Here is a 10,407-nt window from a genome sequence, read left to right on the forward strand (position 1 = left end):
ATTTTCATCAATATTAACAGTTTTACTAACAAAATCAATTTTATTGTGAACAAAAAAATTAAACCCCAGGGCAGTATGCCGAGCAGACCGAATGATATTCCACCTGCGTCTTTTAGCTAAGGGAATGCAATCTTTGGTGGCATGAGTTTCCACCAATACCACTATGGCTGAAAGATGTTTACTTATGACATCCGCAATTCTTTTCAGTCTGTTCAACATTCCACTGACGTTCCACCCTAGTCAGCCAGCCAGCCAACCACCCTCCGCCCTTCCCTGACCCCCCCAATCACATGACCCCCCATCTGGACTATTCTCCACATAGGTAGACTCTCTCCTTGGTGTTACTCCTGCCGCATTTCTCCGGCCATGGTCCCCACCCCCCCTCCCTGCATAACACAGTTCGATTAATCACTGGCTCCCGATCATTAGCCGCTCATATTCCATGTGCTCATATTCCCACTCCATCCAGCCATTCCAGAGCCTCCTGGGAGCTCAGAAAGAATTTTGTTACTTCCTTATGAATTACTTTCAGCTTGGCTGGAAAGATGAGGGAAAAAGAGATTCCAGCGACATGCAATCTTTTCTTAATTTCTTTAAATGATGCACGCTTCCTTTGTGTCTGGAACGAAAAATCTGGGAATAAAGCAATTTTAACACCGTTATATACAATAGAGTCCTTCGTCCGAGCTAGCCTCAAAATTTTGTCCCGGTTGGCAGAGCTGGTGGTTTTAATAATCATAGTTCTCGGGGGGTGGGGTGGGGGGAACCCGGAGGGGGAGGCCTAAAAGGGACCCGATGGGCTCTTTCTAGGGCAAATAATTGAGACAGTTCCTCCTTACCGGATACCTCAATAATCCAGTCATAACAGAATTTAAGCAGATGCCTCCACCTCCTCAGGGAAGCCCAGCAATCTTATATTGGACCTCCTAGCTCGATCCTCAAGGTCAGTTACTTTAGATTGAACATCAGACAGCTGGTTCCCAACAAGCCGCAGCTTATCTTTCATCTCAGGCACATCTTTTTCCAATACTGGAACTGATTTTTCCATAGACACAATTTTCTCCCTCATTTTCCTCATGTCATCTCTCATTAGAGACACATCTGAGGTTAGGGAACCCACATTAACCGCCAGATCACTGATGGACTTTGTACAGTTTTTAACCTCCAGCAATATGGCATTTAAGGCATTTGATTCAGGTGGTTCTGCCAGGTTTCCCTCCTCAGGACCTTCCTCCTGGAGGGCTAGATACCTTGAACCAGCCACTTCCAGATTCCTTCCAACAGGGGAAGTCATAGGGGCCTGGCGAGTCCTGATAGGCCCTGCAGGAGATTTCATATACTTATTAATTTTTGAGGTTTTGGGCACTTCCTTCAGGGAACTGGCGTCGACAGATTTTCTGTTTTGTGCCTTTGGGGGCATAGTGAGTGGCACAGCAGAGGGTACTTATTGTTTGTTCTCAGGAGCTGATATCCAATTTCTCATGATGTAATGAAAAGCAAACAGGTAATCCCATGGCTTGGGAAGAATAGATATTCACTGTCACAGCACCATCTTCAAGGCAATGCGTATTAACTAGCTCTCTGTGCTCCTCCCAGAGATGGCAACACTATTTACTTATACGGTAGAGTTCACATTGTCTCTCCCTCATCAGCCCTATTATTATTCCAGGGCCTTACTCTCCCTTCCTCCTCCCCAGTACCTTCGAAGAAGGTCCCTTGGATTGAAATGTCCTCAAAGTGCATGCGGGCCCCTCTTGTCCACTTGGGGGTCTGTGGGTCAAAGAAGCATAGTTACTTCCCTCTTCCCACCATAAAGGCAATCAGTCCATGCTCCTCGACAAGAGGTATAGGCTCACTCCAATTGTCCTACCCCCAGGGCCAACCCAGCCACACACCGTGGACCCACACGGTCACCACCTGGGCAGACCCAGCACCAACCACGGGGGGACGGGAGCTCAATGAAGCGAGTTCGCATCCAGAGTCCTCATGTGGGCCCCTCTTGTCCACTTGGGGGTCTGTGGGTCAAAGAAGCATAGTTACTTCCCTCTTCCCACCATAAAGGCAATCAGTCCATGCTCCTCGACAAGAGGTATAGGCTCACTCCAATTGTCCTACCCCCAGGCCGAACCCAGCCACACACCGTGGACCCACACGGTCACCACCTGGGCAGACCCAGCACCAGCCACGGGGGGACGGGAGGGCAATGAAGCGAGTTTGCATCCAGAGTCCCCGCAGCCCCAGAAAGGGCCGCTGCCTCTCATAAGTCACTCTCCGGAGCAGCAGGGGGTTCCCACAAAAATCCATAATTCGCTCCATGCGAATTACTTACTTCCAAACTTCATGGGGAAGGAGAGTCAAGCCGTGACCGTTCAGCTGGGAGCGCCTCCGGCCAACTGCTCTCACCAGCAGTCAGGCGCTTCCTCTTCAACATGGACTCTGTGCCTTGATATCGCAGCACGGCCGGAACTACATGTTCGCTCCAATCACACCGCCCGGGAACTCTCCCCTGCTGCCATTGGATGCTTCGGCCAACGCCAACCCGCACAGTCACCATCAGTACGAAGCGCCCTCAGCGACTCAGCAATTTAACAACTCCGCTCCCGCCATTCCAATTCGTGCCGCCAGAACCACATCAGCGACATCCGTCCTCCAGGCCCCCCAAAGCCGCTGGTCGGCCACGGCCGGACCCGACATCATCCCGGAGCATCAGGGTAGGAGGAGACAGGGACGAGGAGAGCACACCGCGTGAATAGGAGTTTATAGTACTTATCTGTGGAGGAAACTGTGCTGTGATACAGGGTTTCTGTACATAAGCCCAAAGTGTTAAGGCCCTATTACACACATCGTCTCGTGTAATAGAAGACAACGATCAGCCGACATGAACGATGTCAGCTAATCGTTGTCTGTCAACATGTTAAAAAACAAACGACTAAGATAACAACGATCTGCTGCCGTTCCCCCGCCGCTATCTTCTATGGGCTGTCCAGATGATCTCGCGATTGCCCAGGCAGTCCCCCGACTCTTACCCACTAGATGCCGGCCAGTGTTATAGCGCCAGCAGCGAGCGGGGAACAAGGAGCAAGCGAGCGCTGACCTGACAGTTTGTCGCTTGTTTGCTCCTCTGCATCGCTCCATGTAGTAGGGGCTTTAGGACAGTAATAAACTATTCACCAACACTAGTAACAAATTAGGCCTGTAAAGCCATTCCTAAATACACCACTGCAGAAAAAGAAAAGACACACTCAGATGAACTTTTTAGAAATTCCTTTAGTGCATCACTTTTGTACAAATTAAAGCAAACTATATTGCTAATTATTATTGACAAATATCATCTATTACAAAAGGTCTAATAACAGCTCCGTCGGGACATAGCACAGAAGGATTTAACTGCCTAGGTAAAAAGAGTATTTATTGTGATACAATGAATAGAAATGTAGACCATCTCCATTGTAAACTGCACGTTTTTAGTTTAACTATAAAAATACATATACCAAACAAATTAATGCAAAATCAGTAGGCCAAAAGACATAATAAACAAGCAATAAAACATTACACTAGTAGCAAATGCCATCAAATTCAAAGTGCCAGAAGAATTACTAACAAAATGCCCAATACCTTGTTCAGTTCTGCAAAAATTATATGTAAAGTAGCAAATCCATTTGTATTCATTTATATTTTAGTATGTTTCCTACCAAATCTGAAAGCATTCAAAAGACTGTATTAATATATTTTTAGTGAATAAGGAACGAGCGTACTCCCACTGGCAAGATAATAATGCACAGGACTTTTTACAGGCACTTATGAACTCTCCTTTGCCGATTTGCAAAGATACCCTGATTACCATTGTTTTACTTAATTAAAAAAGCCAATAGTAATAATTTCCCATTTTTCATATTATGGACAACAGTGGTTAAAATTAGTATTGAATGGGTATTCTGATGCATATATGTTTAATCTATGTTAATATCCTACTGCTTCCCTTCATCCAGGAAAAGATGTGGGGACAGGACCTGCCCAATTAGCCAATCACAGGCTTAGGGTTTGTTTAGACAGATTTATCTGACAGATTTTTGAAGCCAAAGCCAGGAACAGACTATAAACAGAGAACATGTATGTATTTTTTAATTTTCCATTTTCTATGTATATTATATAATAATCCTGAAATCTTGCACTGTTCATTCTCACCACTGGGGCTAAAACTAAGCTGAGACTTCCTGTTCTGTCTGTGATGATAAGAGAAGGCTGTTGTAAAGTGATCTGTACAACATTGCAACATCAGGTGACACCAGTAGATAGAGGAGACAATATAAGTAGAGATGATTGAACATCGGAAAATCTTAGGTTCTATCGAACTCGAACCTTGTCGAACCTTCTGCAGGAGTGACTGCCTGCTCAGTCAATCAGTGGCTGAGGCAGGACAGCGCTGTGGCCACTGGTTGGCTAAGCGGGCTGTCACTCCCAAAACTAGTTTGTCTCAGAAATTGCAGACAGTCTTTGGGAAACACCGGAGAGGTTGCATTAGGGGAGCGTGGAGAGCTAAGCATAACAAGATTATGTTTACCAAAAGTGCAGCAAAATTTATATATAACACTGAATAACCCATTTAAGAACAGCCCATGCGGTAACCCTCATTACAAAAAGTGAAATAAAAAAAAAAGATAGATACATAGAAATGAAATAACATTTTTTTGGTATCTGTCTCAAATTAGTAAAGGGAAATGTAGGTGACACATTCCCTTTAAGTGACATTTTTGTATTTGTCACCTTCTCATCTCTTGCTTATGTAATTTAAAAGACTAACAATTTTGGACAACTCTATCTGTTATTGCTAGACTTTCTGAGCAGGTATAACTGGTTATTCTTAAAGACACCAAATTAGTTTTATCAACAGCTATGTAGAACATGGCACTGTGTTTTTCCTAATAAATTAGATGGTTCTGACCTGTTGATTCCAAACCTGTTAACCATATAACACCTTAAAGGGGTACTCCGGGCCGGGGCAGCTCTGCCATTCAGCAGCTGAGGCGGGACTCCGCTACGGCCGCTGATTGGCAGAGCTGCCTTGAAACGTCAAGTCTCATGCGGCAGCTCTGACCAGGAAGCGGTCGTGGGACGGGAGTACCAGGCGGCGCAATCCAGGCACCGGCACTGGAACGGGGGAGGTAAGTGACCTCCGGCTTAAATTTCCACCCCCTCCCCGGCGATCCTCCAAAATACCCCCTGGCCCGGAGTACCCCTTTAAAAGGACACAGGGCATATGGCAGCCAATCCCTTTATGTGGTAAATATACTAATAGCAATATAAATACTGCTACAAGAGTAAACATTAAAAAAGATACTATATGAAGAAGCATGCTACAAGACGTTCTAAGAAAAGGGTAAGCAATCTTGATTGTTAAGCTGGGTTCACACTGCGTTTTTGTAATCCGTTTTATGCATCCAATTTTCCACTGACTTCTATTATAAAAAAAAAAAAAAGGATCAAAACACTTTTTTTTGCGTACACAAGAAAGTCGTCAACCACGTTTTTGTGTATTATATATATACACGTGTTTTGATCCTTTTTTTAAATAATGGAAGTCAATAGAAAAATGGATGCACACAAATGCATCTGTTTTTCATCTCTTTTTTTGCATAAAACAGATGGAAAAAACAGATTAGTAAAAACGCAGCATTAGTTGGATAGAAGCACAAATTAAAAATAAAGTGAATAACATCCATAAGTCACTGGAATACTCCACTGTGGACTAAACATTAAAAGAGAAGTCCGGCAAAATTTTTTATTAAAGTATTGTGTATACAAATCGCCAATATACTTATTACAGGAAATGCTTATAAAGTGCTTTTTTCCCTGCACTTACTACTGCATCAAGGCTTCACTTCCTGGATAAAATGGTGATGTCACGACCGCCTCTCCGAGAGCTGTGCGGGCTGTGGATACTGGAGAGGATGATGGCAGGGGGATGCTAAGTGTCCCTCCAGTGCTCTGTGTCCCTCAGTGTCTCTCTGCCATCATCCTCTCCAGGAGCCACAGCCCGCACAGCTCTGGAGTCGGGTCGTGACATCACCATTTTATCCAGGAAGTAAAGCCTTGATGCAGTAGTAAGTGCAGGGAAAAAAGCACTTTATAAGCATTTCCCGTAATAAGTGTATATAGGTGATTTGTATAACTTTTGGGAGGTAGTACAATACTATAATAAAATTTTTCACCGGACTTCTTTAAACAAAGCAGAACTTGCTTTAAATGGGCAGTGTCCTAAAAAGAGACTTTTGACATGTCCTAAGACCTCCACCGATCAGGAGGACGAGCCAGTATAAACATGTGGTAGCACATTTCACTCCCTGGCTATGTTCACACAATGTCAAAAATAGAGAAAAGGGGTCCGCTTTTGTGATTTAAAAACATGTCCGTTATTGTTATGTCAAAACAATAATCATGACAATTATTTTCGTATGTTTTTTGCTAACAGTGGACGTTTATTATTAGGTGTTCAGTTTTTTTATCACCGTTCTTTCGCCGTTTTTACTATCAAATTCAATAGACTTTTTAATTTAGCCACACCCAAAGGCTAGTAACCACAAACTAGAACATACCAACACCTGTCATTGCACTAAAGGAAGGCTAGACAGCTAAATTACGTCCGTTATTTTAGACTCAAAATGACAATTTTAAATGGAGCTTAAAAAAAAAAAAAATCTTGTGTAAACATAATCCCTGACTTGAAGCAATCTCTGTTTAGGCAGTTTCATTTTAAAGGACAACTCCGGCGGGACCCCCCCCCAAAAAAAAACGAAAAAAAACAACCCAGACACACACGGACACCATACTCACCATCCCTCCGGTGACGATCGCCACTCGTTTTGCCTGCTGTCCGCCTCACCGTCACCTGCATCCGCCGTCCAGCGATGTCTCTCACTTCCGGGTCCGTGGGAGAGAAAAGGCTGCCAGTGCGCTTGCGCACCGGCAGCCTTTTCATTGGCTGGAGCGCATCACATGGCTTCCAGCAAGCACAGCCAATCAGGGCTGAGGAAGCTGGAAGCCATGTAATGCACTCCAGCCAATGAAAAGACTGCTGGTGCGCATGTGCACCAGCAGCCTTTTCTCTCACATTCACTTTCCATGAAGACGCCGAGGAGGAAAAAAGACCCGGACCGCCCCCCGGCTCTGACGTCGTCACCAGATGGCGCCCGGGAGAAGAGAACCGTGACGACCGTAATCGGTAATGTATACATTAACTTTAGGGGGGGGGATACAGGGGCCCGAAAAAGGGGGCTAGACCGGTTATTTAACCACATTACAAAGTTATATAACTTTGTAATGTGTGTTAAATAAGCCAAATTTTTTTTTGTGTGGGAGTTGTCCTTTGTCTATGAGGGCTGTCTAGATGGAGAAGAATGACAGTGGGGAAGAGCAGTGAGCTGCTGCTCCCCACTTGTTCTCCTGAACACTACTGAGACCCTGATCAAAACAGGTCCTTGAAAGGGAAGCTTAAAGGAGACCTGTCACCCCCGTGCCGGGGTGACAGGCTCCCGACCCCCCCGTTACAGCCCCCTATACTCACGTGATCCCGCCGGGTCCCGCTTCCTGAGCCGGTCGGGTCACGGAGATATCAGAGCCCGAAGCCCGTCACGCACACTGACAGCAGAGTCAGACGCCCATAGAGAATGAATGGGGAGTCCGATGCTCCGTCATTCTCTATGGGCATCGGAATCTCCTGTCAGCGCGCGCGCCGGGCTTCGGGCGCTGATATCTCCGTGACCCGACCGGCTCAGGAAGCGGGACCCGGCAGGATCACGTGAGTATAGGGGGCTCTAACGGGGGGTCGGGAGCCTGTCACCCCGGCACAGGGGGTGACAGCTCCTCTTTAAGGAATTGATCAATATACTTATTTTTCATAAGAATAAAGGCATGCTATGCATGCATAGGAGATACGATTCGTTTGTATACTTTATATTGGAAATGTAATACAGTGCTGGCTGTTTGGACGTTGTTAATAAGTGACAGATATACTTTACCTGGTGCAGCAGGGGCCCAATGAGCACTAGCTGCTTATGGTCACAACTAAAGGATGGTTCGAACCTGCCGAACGCTCGTCATCAGACTCCCGCTGTCTGGCCGCTCCATGCAGCGGGTGGATACAGCAGGAGGACCGCATGGAAAACTGGGATACAGCCTATGGCTATGGCTGTATCCCAGTTTTCCAGGCGGTCCTCCCGCTGTATCCACCCTCTCTACGGAGAGGGCAGATAGCGGGAATCATTGCCGAGAGTGCGGGTTTGTCAAACCCGAACCTCGGCAGGTTTGGACCATCCCTAGTCACAACAGATCAACACATCCTGATTTCCTTATAAAAATAATCACCAGAAAGATACAGAGGCATAAGATACCCAAGGGACCTTACTTTACTGTGTTCTTTGTGATAAAACTTAACATACTTATCAGATGAAGTGACAGCTTTTTCTGGTTTGATATCGTATGATTCTAATAGTGCTCTGTGCTTTTCAAGTATATCAATAAAACTTATCAAACTGAAGATACAATCTTCTTTGTTTTTTGTTTTTTTTTCCATGTCATTCTTCATATTGTTGGAATATTTTATTGTAATGAATGCAGTACACTCTCTAGTACAGCTGTAACACCCAGACATGTGCTGTTGGGGTTCAGATCAATATGATAGTTAACAAAGAACCTTTAAGGCTGAAATCTTCAACCTGAGGTTCTCCATTAGTGTTAAACAAAGCTTCCCATGCGGCTGCTGCCCTAGGGAGTCCTGAAAAATATGGATAAAGCCACAGGTGGTATCCATGTTTTTCCTGGAAGCCCTAGAGTGGCATCCATCTTCTGCAGCTGTGCAGAATCAAACACCAAGTGTTGGGTTTCGGATAACATTGCCCGACCACAACATTGTGAAAGGTTCACTCAACACTATTCTTTAGCTGTTGCAAACTCCCAGAACTCTCTATAAAAAGGTTTGTCGGAAATATGTGCAGACTGTTTCACAAGAACACAACTAGAAAATCTTATAATTAAAAAAATCCAGCATATTCTTTAATTTTATAGGATTTTTTGTATTAAAAATAACTGTGTGAGAATGTTAAACATTTTCCAATTAATTTGCACGTGGCTGCTTTGTTTATAACATACATAATGAACTAAATTTGCTAATAAAGTAAATCCAAGCTTTTGGGTCTACAGCTGCATGGTTAAGACTGATCAGGAAAACCAGCAGGGAGACCATCTCGTTGCTGTATGTTCCTTCCCCCGAACTAAGTCTGAGTGAGCAGGACAGCTCCATAGACTTAAATTCTGTGGCTGTCTTGGTCACATGACAGAAACCAGGGAGAGAATACACTGAGCATGGGCTCCCTGCTTGATCTCCTGATCGGTCATGGTCTGAACATTCAGACCCCAAATCGATCAAAACTTTTGAAATGTCTCTGTAGTTTAACATGGGCATATGTCTACAGATCCATAAGACTGTTCGTTAAGGTCATCTGACCTGCAGTAAGACTGTGTTACAAGGCAAAAATGTGCCCACTATATAAATATATTGATTTATAGGTGCCTACTATATAAATATACACTCACAAAAGCACAGTCATGCTATAAATGCTAACTATATTGTAATCTTCAATTTCTGATTATCTTCATCAGCATAGGCTGCAGATATAAATAGCAAGCTGTTTAATGTGGTGTACACATTTTTTATGCAAGATATGAAAATGAGGACAAATCTTAGTAAAGAGAAAAAGGAAAATGTGACCAAAAGGAAATGTCCCCTTGTGGTTGGCTCTATTCCCATCCAATCTGCAGAACTTTTTACTTCCCATTCCACACTTCCACTTTGGAATATGGCAAGGGCTTAGTGTGAAGGAACAAGGCCTACTCGGCCCAACAACTTTACTATAATTTATACCTAACCACTGGCATAAAATTATAGCTGAAGCTCCTGCACTTGGCTGGCATAGATTAGTTTGTAGAGCAAAGCCATATCTGCGCCAAATTTAAAATATTAGAAATTTAAATTCCAGAGAAGATGGTCTTAAGACCACTGTAAAATGCTGTTTAGTAAATCTGCCCCAATATTTGTATGTCCTTCCTTAAAGGGGTATTCCCCCCAAGAGCTAAAAAAATGTAATGCTCCCAAACCTAGCTGGCCTTACTCACCAAGTCCCCCTGAGTATTTTGAGACGTCTCCCATCTTTCTAGCTGCTGCCGTTCCTGAGTTACAACTTTTTCTAAAACATGGTCTATATCCAAGATAGGAAACTACATTTCCCATCATGCAATGCTTCTGCCTGATGATGGTGAAGTAGCAGAGCTGAGACAATGAAGGAGATGATGAGAGTGTAGCAGAGCTGAGTTGGCGGAGACGGTGTAGCAGAGCTGAGTTGGAAGTGACGGTGT

This window comes from Dendropsophus ebraccatus, chromosome 5, assembly GCF_027789765.1.
Source record: "Dendropsophus ebraccatus isolate aDenEbr1 chromosome 5, aDenEbr1.pat, whole genome shotgun sequence".
NCBI lineage: Eukaryota > Metazoa > Chordata > Amphibia > Anura > Hylidae > Dendropsophus > Dendropsophus ebraccatus.